We start from the raw sequence: 20,254 nt of genomic DNA on the forward strand, positions 1-20,254 counted from the left end.
GTATTGCAACTCCTGCCTCCTGATACAGCTCCTGGACTCCTGAGTCCTTACAGAACACACCATCACCACCTTCCATGTAGTTGGACCACATCTTGAACAATTTAATCATCTTTCTCAACTTCTAGCCAACCACTGAGACATAAGTATTGATGAGCCTCCATATACCATAATTTCCCAGATCTCTAATCTACTCCATTTCCATGACCTCCTCCTCCACTCAATCTCATCTATGCATAGAGATCATCATATCTTTAATTGTACATCCACAAAAGTTCCACTTGGAGTTCATGAACTCCAGAATTCCTTTGTTTGATCATGATATCGTATCATTCCAATTTCCCCTATTTCTTATGAGCCCTCACTATTCTTCAACTCTTCATTTCTTTCCTTCCTCTCCATTTCTTCATTGCATTTCACTTCTGTGCTAGCTATACACTCTCTTCATTGCCTTATCTTGCCTCTGCTGAATCACTTCAGCTCCACACTGTCATCTATTCTCAAAGTCTTTGCCCATTTTTTTAATTGTTGATCACATTTTGCCAAATTCTAACCCTGGATTACTCCCACCACCCACTTTCTTTAATCCTATCCACATGCTGTGAACAGAGCTGGAAAAAAATCACAAAGCTGTACTGATTAGGTCCACTAAAAATTTATGTTCTCTAATGGAAATGAGCTCACAGTACTACAAATCATTTTACTCCTCCCCAATTGATTTGCTATCCTATCCTCCACAGTGGCTGTTCCAAACTTTCTTATCTCTTCTCAAACACCCTCCCTTTACCCTCTCTGCTGAGGACCTTACTTCATACTTCATTGAAAAAAAAAATGAGGCCATTAGCCAAGAGCTCCTTATTTTTCCTCTTCATCTCACATCACTCAAGCATCTTACCCCACCATATCCTCCCTCACTCTAATATTGGATGAAAAGGATGACATTCTTGCCAAGGCCAACTGTTCTATATGTACCCTTTATTCCATCTCATCTCACTTTTTCAGCAGATTGCCATCTTTATTACCCCCACTCTCTTTTTAATCTTCATTTTTTCCCTAATATCTCCTTCCCTGATGCATAAAATCATGCCCATGTCTCCCTTATCCTTAAAAAAAGCCTTACTTATCCAATTAGCCCCACTAACTTTTGTTCTATATTTCTCTTCCCTTTCTGGGCTAAAGAACTTGAGAAAACCATCCAAACTAGATGCTTCTACTGCCTCTCTTCTCACTCTCTTTAACTCATTGCAATCTGGAGTCTAACCTTTTCATTCACCTGAAACTACTCTCTCCAAGGCTATTTTTAAATTGTTGAATCTAATGACCTTTATTCAATCCTCATTCTTCTTGACCTTTCAACAGTATTCAATATTGTTGATCACCTTCTCCTCCTACATACTCTTTTATCTCTGTGTATCACTGCTCTCTCCTAGTTCTCCTCCTACCTATTGTCCCATATTTTCTCTGTCTTCTTTGCAAGTTTTCCATCTAGATCATGTTCACTAACCATGAGGTTCCTAAAGGATCTGTCCTGAACCCTCTTAAATTTTCCCTCCATATTCTTTCACTTTTATCTCACCCACTCCACTGGGTTCAATTATCATCTTTATACAGATAATTTCCAGATCTATATATCGAGGCTCTTATCTTTTTACTTTCAGACCCACATCACCAGTTGCCTATTAGACATTTTGAACTAGATGATGTCTAAGCATCTCAAATTCAGTTTGTCCAAAACAGAACTCATTATCTTTCCTTCCAAATTCTCCCCTCTTCTAAACTTTCCTATGACTATTAAAAAGTACCATCATCCTCCCATTTACTCTGGCTTCAAATCTCAGTGTCATCCTTAATTAATCAATCACCCAGAGCATTCAATCAGTTGCCAAATCTTGTCATTTCTACTTTCAAAACATATTTTGAATACATTCCATTTTCTCCACTTCCACATCTGTCCTATTCTAGGCTTTCTTTATCTCTCACCTGGATTATTATTATTTTTTTTAGAATCAGACCACCCTGTTTTAATAGGAATTTATTTTCAGAACTGTTTCTACTATGGATTAAAATTTAACTAAGCTAGTTTATAAACACACATATACGACATAGTTAGGAGACTGGGTGACCTCAGGTAGCATTATGAAAGTCACATTCAGGCACTGACAGAAAACAATTTTCTCATGCTCTGGAAGTAGGCTTTCTCTCTGTCATTCATGGCTTCAAAATTTAAGAGTCTCCTACAGAAGTTACACTCTGCTAAAGAGTGAGGCTTTAGGTCCAGTCCACCAAGTTTCCAAGTACCCAGAAAGTTCTCTGTGAGTGTGATGAGGGGTCAGAGCAATATGAAGTTCTTCTCCCCAGGGGACTGTTGGGTAATGGATGGCTTGGACATAGATATTTTGTTTGCTCATCACAGACCTCTGCACTTTCACCAGCATTTGCCATTCATACTGGAATGATATGACTGGGGCAGTGAACCATAGGGAGCTTAGCATTCATTAGTATCTTCTCATAAGTTTGATATTGCACTGGTACTGACAGCAAAGGGCTGGACCTTTGGTTCTCTTTAAAATGTGGACTGATTCAAGAGCACCAGGCAGAAGCATGTAAGGCAGGAGGAGGGAAGTTGTGAAAATGAAGCCAGCAGTGTAGGATTGTATGGTGTCAATTAAAGAACTTGTAGTGGCAATATATCACCTGACATAACCAAAGGCTTTGACAAGGGTTCCAAAAATGATGTGCATTTTGTGCACGATTCCATCTTGGTCACTTATCCCACTTTCTTGAACACTATACAATCCTATGACAGAGACTTCATCCACAAAGGTAATTTCATGGTTTTAAACACTTGGTAAGTATAATCACTTTTTTCTCATCAATTTTTTTTTCCAAAGAAATGATCAGTCTTAAAAGTGGAAACAGATTTTGGCAAGTTGTCCTGAAAGAGGTGGGATACCCTTTCTTGTCTTTGCTTTTGCATGAGATCCTGAAAATTCTTTAGCAAACTATTCTGGTCTTCTCTACCAGTCTTGAGATTAATCATAGTCAAATTAATTGGAGTTCAAGCAGCTTCTTTCCTTATAGCCTGCATTTCCTGTACATCTTTTTGAAGCTCTAAACTGGCCTTATGGAAAACATAGCTCCTTCCTTGGTTTCATCTGAGCTTCTCTGAAGGGGCATTTACTGGCACTTCCTTGGCTCCTGGAACAGGATGGATGGCCAGAGAGAACTTAGGATCCACCAGTGGTCTGCTGAGAATCATCAGCATGCTGGACCACAGTTTTTGGAAGTTTTATCCTTCTCATTGGCTAGAGGTATTGCTTTTACTTGCTGGAAGTGAGCTGGTGAAGTGACCATAGCCCAAGAAGCAGGTTTAGATCCAACTTCTATCCTTCTGGAGCAATTCTGGGCACAGAAAAGCAGAGATTTGCCAGCCTTCTGGGAGAAAGGTTTGGAGTACTCTTGACAAGAATGAGCATGTTCAAGCAATGGTTTTCTTTTTGGGGAAAAGGACAGGATCCTGAGCAGTATCTGAGGAGGTGGCAATGGTGGCATTGGGGCTGGGACCTGAGGGACTAAGGTCACTACTCTGGTTTCTGGTTCAAGAAGGCTCTCACCTGAATTTTGCAATGGGCTTCTAATTGGTTTCCCTGACTTGTTTTTATTCTTACTCCAATCCATACTCCACTCTTCTGTTCAGGTAATTTTCCTGAAGTATAGGCTTGATGATGGAATTCTCTTGCTTCATAATCTCTGGTGGCTTCTTAGCACCCCCAGGATAGACTATAAAGTTATCTGTATCACTTCTAGGTTAAATGATGAACAAGATAGCACACTGGAAAAGTTCTCTGATATCCTTGACCTCTTAAAACTCTTTAAAACAGAAAACATGTACCAAAGACAAAGAAACATCAGCTGTCTCTATGATAAGGTACCTAGAATGTAAAAGAAGGTTGTAAAAAATAAAAACAAGCAAACAAAACCTGCACAAACTGATGTCTACACTGAACTCACTCAGCACCCCTCTCCCACACCCCACACTATTGACAATGAAGTTCAAAACAAGACCCAACCTCATATCCTGGTCCTCCCTTCTCCCTCTTTCCAGTGCCCTGGAGATCCCTTCTCTATGCTGGGGAAGTTTGCTCAGGCCAGGAAAGATAGCCAGTGAAACTTTGCAGTGCTCTAGATCATGGAAGGTTGTAAGGGCCACACAGCCACACCATGGCAAGCAGTATTCTGAAATATAAAAAATTTCTACAGGCCAACCAGGAACAGAGGAAATGGGACAAGATACAGCATATGTGGGAGCTTTATGGAACTCCACTAAGCCTGAGGGAAAATATTCAACATCCAGGTGGAATCAGTTCTGTCCACCCAAAAGTCATTTGGAACAGAGACCTAGATATGTGTAGCATGAATTGTCCAGTGTGAGAGGAGATTAAGATGATTTGAGATTCAACCCCAAAATGAAGGGAAGGAGGAAGTGAGTCAGAAAGTGAACAATAGGAGAAAATCAAGGGGGAGAAAAGACAGAAATTACCAATAATTTTAGGAAGAAGAAAGCTTCAACTCCTCTTTTGCTTGAAATCTAAAGCTTTTCACAACCTAATCTAGTTCCTTCTTTATTCTGTGCCTTCTAATGTTCGGTTGTACTGGTCTATTTACTATTCCACACACATGACCTATTTCATCTCCATGTCTTTGCACTTCCTGTCCTACATACCTCCTTGCCTCTGACTCTCTGCATACTTGGCTTCTTTTGAGACTCAGCTCAAATCCTACCAGGAGGTCTTTCCTGGTTTTTCGTAGTTGCTACTACCTTTCTTTCTGAGGTTACCTCCAATCTATTTGTATATCTTTAATATGTATCTGGTTATTTTCATATACCATATGTGGTTTGCCCATCAAATTTCCAGATGACACAAATCTGAGAAGAATTGCTAATATCCTGGATGGCAGAGTCAGAATTCAAAAGTATCTTGCCAGGTTATGGCACTGAGCTGAATCTAATAAGATGAAATTCAACAGTAAGGGAGGCATGGTTAGGCGTCAGATCTGGGCATCTGGGGGGTGTGTGTGTGTGTGTGTGTGTGTGTGTGTGTGTGTGTGTGTGTGTGTTCCATAATCTCAATATGGTCACCAATGCAATGTGGAAGACAAAAAAAGTTAACATAATTTTGAGCTGCATTGAAAGGAGCACAGCTAAAACAGTGACTCTCTTGAGGTTTCCCCAAAGTCCCTCCAAATACCTATAAAAATGGCTCTAAACAAGTTCTAGAGCAGCAGAACCCACAAAAAGACAGAGTGAAACAAATTTCCAGCCCAAGACAGCCTGGATGATTGATTGGAAAGGTTTGTTGCGCCAAGTTGGGAGAGAAGCACAGTTCAGTATGGGCACCGCAAGCAAAGACTAGGCCTCAGCAAACCTGGAGAAGTCCTCAGGGGACTGAATCAAGGGGAACTGTGGTGGTTTCCAGACTTTTCAACCTGAAAAAGCCAAGGACAACTTAGAAGGTCAGTAGGAAAGGTCTGTTGGACTGTGGTGAGAGAGGAGCTTGATCCAGCCCTAGGGCAGAGGCTGCTTCTGAAGCTCCCAGCCCACAAATGGTGGAGGGATTGAGTGGCTGATCAGAAGTGGATTTTTCTTTGCCGGTGCTGAGCCTGGATTCTCTTGCTTTGCCCATGCTTGGATCTACATCACAGTCTTTGGTGGTGGTTCTAGGGCAAGGAGGAGTGTTGGCATGGTGGAACTCATGGTGGTGGTGGAGAGGGAATGGTCCTCACAGTTCCAAGGTGGAAAAAGTGCTTGTGGTCACTCATAGACAAGAGCACAGGCCAGGAAAGGAGTAAACATCTCATCTTTGATCATACCACCTTGGAAGAACTGAAAATTTATAGGTCCCTAGAAGTATCTCTGAAAACAGTTGCACAAAATCCTTGAAACTTGGTACAGTACATTCTCCACACTGGAAGCAGACCCCTACCTTAACAAAGAGTTTAATTGTCAAGCTGGGAACATGAGCAAACATCACAAAAAAGTCAGACCATAGAATCTTTCTTTGGTGACAAAGAAGATCAAATCATACAACCAGAAGAAGACAACAAAGTCAAAGCTCCTACATCCAAAGCCTCCAAGAAAAATATGAATGGGTCCCAGGCCATGGAAGAGATCAAAAAGGATTTTGAGAAGCAAATAAGAGAAGTAGAGGAAAAACTGGAAAGAGAAATGAGAGAGATGCAAGAAAATCATGAAAAACAAATCAACAGCTTGCTAAAGGAGACCCCCCAAAAAATACTGAAGAAAATAACACCTTAAAAAATAGACTAACCCAAATGGCAAAAAAGGTCCAAAAAGCCAATGAGGAGAAGAATGTCTTAAGAAGCAGAATTGGCCAAAAGGAAAAGGATGTCCAAAAGCTCACTGAAGAAAATAATCCTTAAAAATTAGAATGGAAGTTAATGACTTTATGAGAATCAAGAAATTACAAAACAAAACCAAAAAAATGAAAAAAAATAGAAGACAATGTGAAATATTTCATTGGAAAAACAATTGACTTGGAAAATAGATCCAGGAGAGATAATTTAAAAATTATTGGTGTACCTGAAAGCCATGATAAAAAAAAAGAGCCTACACATCATTTTTCAAGAATTTATGAAGGAAAACTTCCCTGATATTCTAGAACCAGAGGGTAAAATAGAAATTGAAAGAATCCACTAATCACCTCCTGAAAGAGATCCCCAAAGGAAAACTCCTAGGAATGTTATAGCCAAATTCCAGAGTTCCCAGGTCAAGGATAAAATATTTCAAGCAGTCAGAAAGAAACAATTCAAGTCCTGTGGAAACACAATCAGGATAACACAGATTTAGCAACTTCTATATTAAGGGATCAGAGGGCTTGGAATATGATATTCTGGAGGGCAAAGGAACTAGGATTACAACCAAGAATCACCTACCCAGCAAAACTGAGTATAATCCTTCAGGGGAATAAAATGGGTATTCAGTTAAATAGAAGACTTTCAAGCATTCTTGATAAAAAGACCAGAGCTGAATAGAAAATTTGACTTTCAAATAGAAGACTCAAGAGAAGCATGAAAAGGTAAACAAGAAAGAGAAATCATAAGGGACTTATTAAAGTTGAACTGTTTACATTCCTACATTGAAAGATGATATTTGTAACTCATGAGACTTTTCTTAATATTAGGGTAGTAGGAGGAAATATATACATAGACAGGGGGCATAGGGTGAGCTGAATATGAAAGGATAATATCTAAAAAATAAAATCAAGGAGTGAGAAAGGATTGGACAAGGAGAAGGAGAAAGGGAGAGGTAGAATGGGATAAATTATCTCACATAAAAGAGGCAAGAAACAACTTTTACCATGGAGGGAAAGAGGGGGAAGGTGAGAGAGAATGAATGAATTTTACTCTCATTGGATTGGCTTAAGGGAGGAATAACACACACATTTAATTGGGTATGGAAATCTATCTTACCCTACAGGAAAATAAGGGGGAAGCAGATAGGAGAGGAGGGTATGATAGAAGGGAGGGCATATTGGGGGAGGGGGTAATCAAAAGCAAACACTTTTGAAGAGGGATAGGGACAAAGGAGAGAATAGAATAAATGGGAGGTGGGAGAGGATGAAGGGAAATATAGTTAGTTTTTTACAACATGGCTATTATGGAACTGTTTTGCATGACTACACATGTATAACCTGTATTAAGTTGCTTGCCTTCTCAATGAGGGTGGGTGGGCAGGAAGGAAGGGAGAAAATGTGGAACACAAAGTTTTAAAAACAAATGTTAAACATTGTTTTTACATGCAACTGGGAAAAATATACAGGCAATGGGGTATAGAAATCTATCCTGCCTCATGGAAAAATAGAAGGGGAGGGGATAGGAGAAGTGAGGGGGTGATAGAAGGGAGGGCAGATTGGGAGAAAGGGTATTCAGTATGCATACTGTCTTGCGGTGGGGAGAGGGAGAGATGGGAAGAAAATTTGGAACTCAAGATCTTGTGGAAGTGATTGTTGAAAACTAAAATAGATAAATTAATTAAAAGGAAAAAAAAGTAGCACAGCTTCCAAGAGTAGGGAGATAAGTGTCTCTATATACTCTACTCTTTAAGGGCCTAATCCTTTGTTCTGCTCTGGGTGCCATGTTTTAAGAAAGATATTGATAATCCAGAAAGGTCCAGAGGAGAGCGAACAGGTTGTTGGAGGACCTCGAGTGTATATTATATGAGGATTGGTTGAAGAAAGTGGGGATTTTTATACTGCAGAAAAGAGTTGGGTGAGGTAAGTGGGAGTGTAGACAAGATAGCTGTCTTTAAGAATTTGAAAGGTTGTCATAAGGAGGAAGGGCAGAATCAGGAACAAAGGGCGAAAGTCACAAGGAAACAAATTTAGGCTTGATTTTAGGTGAAAAAACCAGCTATCCCTTAAAAATCTGAGCTGTCCAAAAGTGGAATGGACTATGTCAAGAGGTGGTGGGTTTCCCTTTGTTGGAGGTCTTCAAGTAAAGGTCAGATGAACATTTGTCAAGCATAGTACAGTGGGGATTCCTTTAACATATAGGAGTTGGACCAGATGACTGCTGAAGTCTCTGTCACTTCTTCAGTTCTGTGAAATGGAAGGAAATAGTAGAAACTCTGATCTTAAAATGTTTATGACCTTGTTGAAAGATGGAGCATTGAATACAGCCATAATCAAAGGATTAAGAACAAAACCAAAACAGCACTCAGAAAACACAATATACAATCACAGAATTTAAAAGCCAGGAGGACTTTCAGAGGTCATCTCATTCAATCCTTGTGTTTTTATGAGGAAAATGAGGCCCAGAAAAATCAACTTGCCTAAGGGTACACAGGTAAAAAGCAACAAAGCTGAAATTAGAATGCAGGTTCTTGGATGCCAAATTGAATTCTCTTGTCAATATAAAGTAACATTACTACATTAATGGATCTATAATTGAAGCAGACAACTGTGAGGCAAAGAACATGTATGGGATAGAGATGTTTCGGTGAAAGAAAGAATGTCAGATTTTACATGTAGTCGACTCTAATCTCTAGAATGGATATCTACATTCCCATCTAAGAGTGTCCATGGATGAGCACAGATCACTGCTTCATAGAACAAACTCTCAAGTATTCTTTTTAGAAAGCAACTTCTTCCTCACCTTTTATATCCTCCTTAAAAGGCTTTCCCTCTGACATTTTCAGTCCTTATCTATTAAGAAAAATTTGAACAATAAAAATAGATTTATGTGTAGATTTTATTTTATTTTAATATTTATTTTCTCAAGACTACATTTTACATTACAATCTTTTACCGATATATCTCCAATTGAACTCTACTTTGCAACAAAGAAAAAGTACTAAACAAATTAACCCAGTGACTAGGTCTGCCAGCATATGGAACATTCTGTACACATAGTCCTCACCTCTCTTCTTCAGGAAGAGAAATATGTTTCATTCTGACATTCTTTCTTTCACTGAAATATCTCTATCCCATACACATTGTCTGAATCACAGCTGTCTGCTTTAATTTTAAATCCATTAAGGAAAAAAAATTTTGAATTTATTCTTTACAGTTTTTGCCATGACTACCTATAAAGTCCCACACATTGAAATAGCTGTATGATTTTTACAATTGCAAAAATGGTAGGGAAACTTTTGAGAACTGAATGTCTATCTATGAAATCATTTTTTATCTATTTTTTCCTCATATGAAGTTAAGACTTATGAAGTCAAGACTCAGAAAAACAATTAGGTAACTGGTATTCCAAATGAAGGTTTTCAGAAAGCATGGGAGGCCATATAGAAGTTTAAAGAAAGTGAAAATCTAAAGGGAAATTTGAAAAATTGTTATGCAGCAAAGCAGCTAGGGACTTAAATATGAATCCTCTTTGACTAGGGTCTCAAAGTTTGGACCTCTATTTTTGTATTTTTGCATTTATTTTTAAAAATTATTTTATTTTGTTAAATATTTCCCAGTTACATGTAAAAATATTAACATTATTTTAAAATTGATTTCCAAATCTTCTCCCTCCCCCCTTTTTGAGAAGGCAAACAATTTTATATTGGTTTTACATGTGGAGTTATGCAAAACATATTTCATTGTTAGCCATGTTGAAAAAGAAAACACAAACAAAAAAAGACAATAAAAATAAAGAAAGTGAAAAAACATGCTTCACTCTGTATTCAGAGTTCATCAGCTCTCTCTCTCTGGAGGTAGATAACATCTTTTATCATGGGTCCTTTGGAATTATCTTAGATAATTGTCTTGATCAGAGTAACTAAGTGTTTCACAGTTGATCAGCCTCATAATATTGCTGTTTCTGTGTACAATGTTCTCCTGGCTCTGTTCACTTTACTTTACATGAGTTAATATGTCTTCCCAGGTTTTTGTGAAAGCACCCTTCTCATCATTTCTCTTTGCACCATAGTATTCCGTTACAATCATATACCACAACTTGTTCAGACATTCCCCAATTGATGGGCATCCACTCAATTCTTTGCCACCACAAAAAGAGCTGCTATATTGATATAGACCTAGTAATGGTATTGCCAGGTCAAAGGGCACACACAGTTTTATAGCCCTTTGGCCATAGTACCAAATTGTTCTTTGGAATGGATGAACTAATTCACAACTCCACCAGCAGTGGATTAGTGTTCTAATATTTCCACATCCCCTCCAACATTTGTCATTTTCCATTTGTGTCATGTTAGCCAATCTGATAGATGTGAGGTGGTATCTCAGACTTGTTTTAACTTGCAATTCTCTTATTAGTACTGATTTAGAACATTTTTCATGTGACTATAGGTAGCTTTGATTTCTTCTTATAAGAACTGCCTGTTCATATCTTCGGACTCTTTGTAAATTTGGCTCAGTTCTCTTTATATTTCAGAAATGAGGCATTTATCAGAGAAACTTGCTGTAAAATTTTTTCCCCAATTTCCTGTTTTCCTTCTAATTTTGGCTGCATTAATTTTGCTTGTGCAAAAGCCTTTTAATTTCATGTAATCAAAATTACCCTTTTACATCTTTTAATGTTCTCTGTCTCTTGTTTGGTCATAAATTCCTCCCTTCTCCATAAATCTGATGGGTAAACTATTCTTTTGTTCTCCTAATTTGCTTATGATGTGACCTTTTATATTTAAATCATGTACCCATTTTGATCTTATCTTGGTATATAGTGTGAGATGTTGGCCTATGTCCTGTTTCTTCTAAACTCCTTTTGGTCAAATGGTGAGTTATTGCTTGAAAGTGTTGGATCTTTGGGTTTCTCAAACACTAGACTACTCTGGTCATTTGCTGCCATGTATTCTGTACCTAATCCATTCCACTTATTCACCACTGTATTTCTTAGCCAGCACCAGATTGTTTTTGATGATTACCACTTTGTAATGCAATTTGAAATCTGGAACTGCTAGTCTGCCATCCTTAACATTCTTTTTCATTGATTCTCTTGATATTCTTGAACTTCTGTTCTTCCAAATAAATTTTAATTTATATAAAATAAATTTTTGGTAGTTGATTGGTTATAGCACTGAATAAGTCAATTAACTTAGGTAGAACTGTCATTTTTATCATATAGGCTCAGCCTACCCATGAGAAGTTAATATTTCTCCAATTGTTTGGATTTGTCTTTATTTGTGTAAAAAGGGTTTTGTATTTGTGTTCATATAATCCCTGGGTTTGTCTTGACAGGTAGACTCCCAATTATTTTATGTTGTCTGCAGTTATTTTAAATGGAATTCCTTTTTCTATCTTTTGCTTCTGGGTTTTGTTGGTAGTATATAGAAATGTAGATGATTTATATGGGTTTATTTTATTGCAATTTTACTGAAGTTATTAATTGTTTCATTTAATTTTTTAGTTGATTCCCTGGGGTTTTCTAAGTATACCATCATATCATCTGCAGAGAGGGATAGCTGTGTTTCCTCATTGGCTATTTTTATTCCTTTGATTTCTTTTTCTTGTCTTATTACTATAGCTAACAATTCTAGTAAAATATTGAATAACAATGGTATTAATGGACACTCCTGTTTCACTCCTGATCTTATTGGGAAGGCTTTGAATTTATCCTCATTTCAAATAATGCTTGCTCTTGGTTTAGATTGATACTACTCATCATTTGAAGGAAGACACCATTGATTACTATGCTTTCTACTGTTTTTAACAGGAATGGGTATTATATTTTTCTCAAAGACTTTTGCTACATCTATGGATATAATCATATGATTTACAATATTGTTTTTTATTGATAAGGTCAATTATGCTGATAGTTTTCCTAATACTGAACCAGCCCTGCATTCCTAGTATAAATCTCACTTGGTCATGTATGAATTTTGTGATACATTACTGTAATCTCCTTGCTAGTATCTTATTTAAATTTTTTGCATCAATATTCATTAAGGAAATTGGCCTATATTTTTCTTTCTCTTGTCATAAAAGGAATTTGATAGGACTCCTTCTTTACCTATTTTTTCAAATGCTTCATATATTGAGATTAATTGTCCCTTAAATATTTGGTAGAATTCATTTGTAAATTCATGTGGTTCTAGTGGTTTTTTCTTAGGGAGCTCATTGATAGTTTCTTCAATTCCTTTTTATAAGACAGGGTTATTTAAGTATTCTATTTCTTCTATTAATCTGGTGAGTTTATTTCTTTTTTGTAAATATTCATTCAGTTCACTTAGATCATCAGTTTTACCAGCACATAATTGGGCAAAATAACTCCTAATACTTGCTTTAATTTCATCTTCAGTGCTGGTGCATTCACTCTTCCCATTTTTGATACTAATAATTTGGTTTTTTTAATTAAATTAATCAGTGGTTTATTTATTTTACTGTTTTCCCCATAAAACTAGCTCCTAGTTTAATTTATCAGTTCAATGGTTTTCTTGCTTTCAGTTTTATTAATCTCTCCTTTGATTTTCAGGATTTCCATTTTGGTGTTTAATTGGGTATTTTTCATTTGTTCTTTTTCTAGTTTTTCACATTGCATGTCCAATTCCTTGATCTATTCTTTCTCTTTTGTATCTGATACAAGTTTTTAGAGATATCAGTTTCCTCCCTATGTACTACTTTGGCTGTATCCCACAAATTTTGATATATTGTCTCTTTGTTGTCATTGTCTTTAATGAAATGATTGATTGTTTCTATGATTTATTCTTTGACCCACTCATTCTTTAGGGTTAGATTATTTAGTTTCCAATTAATTCTTAATCTATGCTTCCATGACCCTTTATTAAATATATTTTTATTGCATTATGGTATGAAAAGATATATTACATATTTTTGCTTTTCTGCATTTTGTTGTGAGGTTTTTATGTCCTAATATAAGGTCAATTTTTGTGAAGGTGTCATGTACAGCTGAGAAAAAGGTATACTCCTTTCTATTCCCATTCAGCTTTTCCCAAGGTCTATCATATCTAACTTTTCAAAGATTCTATTCATCTCCTTGACTTCTTGCTTGTTTATTTTATGATTAGATTTATCTATTTCTGAGAGGGGAAATTTGAGGTCCCCCATTTGTATAGTTTTACTCTTTTTTTCTTCCTGTAGTTCATTTAACTTTTCCTTTAAGAATTTGGATGCTATGCCATTTGGTGCCTATATATATGTATATTTAGTATTAATATTACTTCATTTTCTATGGTCCCTTTTAACAAGATGCTATTCCCTTGTTTAACCTTTTTAATTAGGCCTATTTTTGCTTTGTCTAATATTTTAGCTGTTATCCCTGCCTTTTTAACTTCAGCTGAAGCATAATAGATTCAGTGCAATTCCTCATTTTAACTGTATGTGTCTGTTTCAAGTGTGTTTCTTGTAAACAACATATAATTACCTCTTCCACATGGTGACATTGTCTATTGCAGTTTCGATACATTGCGGGTTGGCATAAGAAATTAAATGGGAATTTGGGAGGAGTCTTGTGGAAGCTGCAGACAAAATGTGAAGGCCAACAGATGACACAGAACAAAGTTTAGACATTCAGAAATGCATAAAATATATGTATTGTATTGTATAATATCAACATATTTTATCTTTTAATATTGTAAACACCCCATAAAAGAAAAAGAAAAAATTTCAGGCTTCTTCTCTGATACAAAAGGAGGGTCAAAATTTTTTCCAGATTGTAAGGACACCATGCCTCTAGCCGCTGCAATGTGGAAGGGGCAACTGTATTGTTGGATTTTAATTTCTAATCCATTCTGCTGTCTGCTTCTGTTTTGTGGATGAGTTCATCCCATTTACATTCACAGTTATGATTGCTAACTGTCCATTTCCTTCCATCCTGTTTTCTTTTGTTATCCTTCTCTTTCTCTTTTTATTCCTTCTTTCCTCCACAATCTATTTTGCTTCTGACCTCTGATTTCTTTTTCTGTCCTCTCTTTCCCCTTTCCCTCTTACTCCTTTGTTGGTTCAAATAGATTTCTATGACCTCTTTGGATCAGTTTAGATGTGAGTGAGGTTGAAGCTTTGCCTGCCCAGCCCCCTGCATTTTTCCCTCCATTATAAAAACTCTTCCTTGTGTACCTCTTTTGAGTGAGATGTTTTCCTCTGTTCTTTCTCTCCTTTCCCCCATCTCCCAGGGTATGCCTCTTTCTCACCTATTCCTTTTTTTTATATCATCCCAAAACAATCAACTCATGCGTACACCCTCTTAATACATAGACTCCTTCTAACTGCTTTAATAATAATAAAGTTCATAGAAGATACATGTATCATGTTCCCATATAAAAATGTAAACAGTTTAGCCTTATTTAGTTCCTTTTGATTTCTTTTTCATATTTACCTTTTAGTGCTTTTCTTGAGTCTTCTATTTGAAAGTCAAATTTTCTATTCAACTTTGGTTTTTTTGTCAGAAATGCTTGGAAGTCCATTATTTCTTTAAATATCCATTTTCCCCCTGACAAATTATATTGTTTTTTACCAGCTCTTTTGCCTTCCAGAATATCTTATTCCAAGCCCTTTGCTTCTTTAAAGTGATAGCTGCTAAGTCTTGTGTGATCATGATTGTGGCTCCACAGTATTTGAATGGTTTCTTTCTGGCTACTTGAAATATTTTCTCTTTGACCTGGGAGCTTTGAGATTTGGCTATAATATTCCTGGAAATTTTCATTTTGGGAACTTTTTCAGGTGGTGATTGGTGGATTCCTTCAATTTCTATTTTACTCTCTGGTTCTATATATCTATATAGATACGTATGTAGGTCAGTTGCTTTTCTTATGAGATATTTCATGTTTTCTTCTATTTTTAAAATTCTTTTGATTCTTTTATTATTTTTTATTGTCTCATGGAGTTGTTAGATTCCATTTGCCCAATTCTAATTTTTAAGGAATTATTTTCTTCAGTGAGCTTTTTTTTTCTTCAGTGAGCTTTCCCTCCAAATTTGGCCAATTCTGCTTTTTAAAAAGTTAATTTCATCAGTGAGTTTTTGTACCTCTTTTTCCATTTGGTCAATTCTGTTTTTAAGGGGTTATTTTCTTCAATATTTTTGTTCCTCTTTTACCAAGGTATTGCCTTTTTTATAAATTTCTTCCTTTGATTTCATTTATTTGCCTATTTTTCCTCTATCACTCTTATTTGATTTGGAAAATCCTTTTTAAACTCTCCCAAGAATTTTTGTAGGGCTTGTGTCCAATTCCCCTTTTTTGTTCCTTCATGGTTTTGCTTATAGCTACTTTAATTTCATTGTCTTCTCTTGAGTTTGAGTCTTGATCTCCCCTTAGTTTTTATAGTCAAGTTCTTTTTTGTTATTTGTTCATTTTTCAACCTTATTTCTTGATTTGGAACTTTATCTCAATGTTGGATTCTATTCCCTGCATGGGGAGTGGAGAGGCACTGCCTCAAGCTTCAGAGTTTTTTACACTGCCATTTTCGGAATAGTTCTTGGGGTTTGGAAGTTTTCGGTGCTTCTAAGGTGAGGAGAGGTGTGGTCACTGCTCTTTTGGTCTGCACTCTGATTCTTACCCAGGAAGGGTTTGGGATTGCAATCAATACTGCTCCTCAGGTCCCTGATCCCTTGGAATTGGAAGTGATACTATGCCTCAGGGCTTCTACTCACCCTTGACCAAAAGTGCTCCTCTCTGCCCTTGAACTATAACTCAGAAGTGGGTATACACAATGGAGTTGTCAACCAGTTGCCCCTCAGGGTTCCTACTCCCTCTTGACCAAAAGTGGTCCTCTCTGCCCTTGAATTATGACCCATAAATGGATATAGGAAACAGAGTTGCCAAACAGCGTCTGGTCCTGTGTTCACTGTTAGCATAGGAGTCCCCTGTAGTATCTCTCTAACCAATTGCCAGGTCTCCTTATTGTCTCTGGCTTGGGAGATCCTGAAATTGCTGCTTCTGTCACCACCACCTAGTCCCTCCACTGGTGTTTCAGCCACCTGGGCTCCATGCCAGCCTTCCATCCCCATGTCACAGATCTCTCTTTCCAAACTCCTAAGTTGTCTTGGACTGGAAGAATGTCTTCCTCTGACTTTTTGTTGGCTCTGCCACTCCAGAATTTGATCTAAGGTGTTATTTTAAGGTTGTTTGAAAGGAAATGTTGGAAGGGCTCAACTGAGTGCTTTCTCTATTCCACCATACCTTTTTTTTTTTTAAAAGAACATCTTAATTACTCAGTAGTACCTAGGGAAATAACAGAAACATTACAATGGAACCCAAGGCATGTAAAGAGGTTCCTGGAAAAAATGCAGGGCAGTTCTCTAGGGTGGTGACCAGGTTTCCTCTATTTTCTCAAATAGCATGGAGTGCATTGTTGATGCTTGATAAATAATTAATGAAACATTCTGATAATTACTAGCGTCTGTGACTAGAGGGATTTTTCAGAGAAGATGGGAATAAGGTTTTATGAACTTTGACAAGTGAAATGGTACAATTATGTGTATAGATTTCTCTCAACTCTAGGTTGATGACAATACAATCAGACATGGCCTACTTCCATGTGTCCAGCCTTAGTTCTCTTTAGAGACAAGTTGTGGTTTAACTAGCCTGTTGAATATACCATTCACTACATTTGAGAATTGGTACCATAAGAACTCACCAACAAAACAGAAAATGTCTGTTTTTAACATAACCATTGCAGTCCCAAGAACATATCCTCCATAAAGTTTACCTACCATGTATACTTTACTTAAGATAAAAATATATTAATGCTTTTATGTAATTCATAACACATTTAAGTAACTACAGTCACCATGTTAAACAGTCATATAATACTGGCCTTTAAATTCAGATGACAAAAACTTTTGCTAAAAGCTAAACTCATTTTACAAAATGAGGGCTCACTAATTGGGGAATGACTGATCAAACTGAGCTATATGAGAACAGAGGATATTCCAAAATTCTTAGTACAACTTAAGCTTAAAACTTAGAAGCTTAAAACTACAGTAAGAATTTTGGGAGTTCTGTTTTTTGTTTTTTGTTTTTTTTTTTTTTGTAAAATAGACTTATGTGTATAATAGAATACTATTGCACTGTAAGAAATTATAAACAGGATGAATTCAGAGAAACATGGGGAGATATATGAACTGATGCAGAGTGAAGTAATCAGAATATAGAAAATGACTAAAATAATATAAATGAAAAGAACATTAAAACAAATCTAAATGTTATTTAGTTATCTAGATTAATATTTGTCCTAGAGAAAAAAATGAGAAAATGTACCTCCCTCCTTTCCTTAGTGAGGTAACTACAGGCACCTATGTCTTGCCACTGGACTCAGATTACTCTGGAGGACTGAGTGAGGCTGATGGCTTTGCACAGCTCTGCCTCACTTAAATCCAATTCACATGCAAGTCAAGACATCACCCTCCTGATGTCATTGGTCCTCTTCAAGAACAAAGGATGAATAAAAACTACAGTCACAGAATATTATATATACTCTGGTCATTGTTTTCATTGGTTTTGCTCAACAGTTTTTCTTATGGCACCTTAGTGAGTAGAGAATGTGATATGAAAACATTAAGGATAAATAAGAAAATGGTTGGACTTTTTTCTAAATATCCTTATTTTGTGCTTTCATCTTAAAGATAGCTCCAGTGTGACTGAAGCAAAGAAAAGGGAAGAGATGCCCAAAGAATCAAATATATGAAGTAGTTAAGTATGTCCATTGTTGTTCAGTTGTTTCAGTCATTCCTGACTCTTTGTGTCCTTGTTGGGGTTTTCTTGGCAAAGATAATGGAGTGGTTTACCATTTCCTTCTCCAGCTCATTTTACAGGTGAGGAAACTGAGACAAACAGAGTTAAATGTCTTGCCCAAGGTCACATGTCTAGTAAGTATCTGAGCCCAGATTAGACTTCACACCACGTAGCAGTCCAGTATGTTCGTTAAGTGTAATATCATTTCAAATCAAGGTCAGATGGACTCTGACAATGGAAACAAGCAAGAATATCTCTTCCCCCAACTTTTCCTGCTTAATACAAACTTACTGATTGGTTGATACTGCTACTCCACATCTTAGTACAAAAGGGTGACCTGAGGGCAAAGTAGCTAAATGCTAGATAAAAGAACACTTGTAAGGCCAATTTAAGAACATAATGTTAGCATACTACTAAGAACCACTCATTTTAAATTTAGCTCAAAGATAGCTTTTAAGAAAACATTTAATGAAAGTTCAATTAAAAACACATGAAACAATGAACTAAATGTCATGAAAAAAGACTTGCTCATATGCTTAAGTTGATTCTATTTTTCTAGGTCGCAATCGTACCCAATGGCATATATAAAGAGGTGTCATAATTTAGCATGAATGAAAGAAAAAGTACTTAATAAGCGCTAGCACTAATAAACTAGCACTAAGTATACTTTTATTCATCCAGTCACTCATTCACCCAGATGAAATCAGATCATAGTCTCTGATCAGGGCAACAAAGCAGCTGGAAAGAAGATGGCTGATGAGTCAAGTAAAGCATAATGGGAAATTATCTAGATATAGTGGGCCATATGAGATTATCACCAATAGTATATCAAGGCTTCCAGAATGGAAATTCCAAGGCTAAAAGGGTTAAGTCCTCCAGGGCATGTCTGCTTCAACAGGCAAGATGGTTGGTAAGAAGATGACTATGGAGCATAGAGGTACTTAACAGGGGCTGTAACTGATTAGGAAAGGCTTTATGGGGGAGGTGGTATTTGTCTGCAGTTTCACAGGATGGGTGAAATATAATAGGTTGGGGGAATGCATAGAAAATAAACAAAGACTTGGAGGTGAGATATTATGCAATATAGATGGAAAATGGAGGATAGTTATGGTATCATAAGAACATAATATTTAGCTTTGGAAAGCATCGTTGTAGTCTGATAGGAGCAAATGAAGAACAGTGGCATGAGTTAAGGCTGGTATTAGGCTGTGGAGGGCTTTAAATAACATTCAGAAGTTTGAAGCTGAGTAGGAAAAGGGGAGCCATTCAAAATTTTGGGAGGAGGGGTGGAATGATCTGATCTATTTCTTTTTTTCCTTTCCTTTCCTTCTTCTTCTTCTTCTTCTTCTTTTTTTTTTTTTTACAAAAGAAGATGAGTTATGATGGGCAAAAAGAAAGATATAGAAGTAGAGGCCAGTAGTCTAAGTGAATTGCCATGAGAGAAGATTGAGGGTAGAGAAGATTGAATTGCTTAGGGATCCTCTTGGATGGACATTCAAGGAATTCATGATTTGGGGAGCCAGTATTACACAATACAGTTAGTTGTATGGTAACTAGGCTTCCAAATGACCAAGTCTTAGAAAAAAAATTGAACTCATTTCCTTTCATAGCAGATCTGAAATTATCCAGGAGCTTGCATTACTGAAACTAAGAGTAAGACATTTAGTTAAGAATTACAACTGCTCAGAGCATGGAGCACTTGTGATCTGTAATCTTCAATGTTACTAGTTAACTTCTGAGAAATAAATAATGTGTCAGGTCTAGAATGTAAGGTTGTAATTGGATGCCCAAGACAATAAATCATTTCTGGGCAATGTAAAGTCAATTCTTCATCTGGCTGTACATATATCTATAGTTATTAGGTAGTATCTAGAAAGCCAAAAAAGAAGCAGAAAGCTGGAAAAGAGAAGATTTAGAAGACTGACATATGTAATGCACAAATGAAAAATCATTTATTAAATTCTTACAGTACAAATACGGTGTGATGTATTGGGAATATAGATAAACATATATATGTGTGTGAGAGAGAGAGACATTTCCTCAAGGAGCTCACATTCTAATTGGGGGAGACAACATATCTTCACAGATTGAGTAACAGGG

The 20,254-nt window shown here is 36.7% G+C and overlaps 1 pseudogene; it reads right to left on the reverse strand.

The window, feature by feature from the left end:
• Nucleotides 1-2,146: 2,146 nt before the first annotated feature.
• Nucleotides 2,147-3,460, reverse strand: LOC114037324 (annotated as a pseudogene).
• Between the last annotated feature and the right edge of the window lie 16,794 nt (nucleotides 3,461-20,254).

Source organism: Vombatus ursinus, unplaced genomic scaffold (genome assembly GCF_900497805.2).
Source record: "Vombatus ursinus unplaced genomic scaffold, bare-nosed wombat genome assembly UNPS02010320.1, whole genome shotgun sequence".
NCBI lineage: Eukaryota > Metazoa > Chordata > Mammalia > Diprotodontia > Vombatidae > Vombatus > Vombatus ursinus.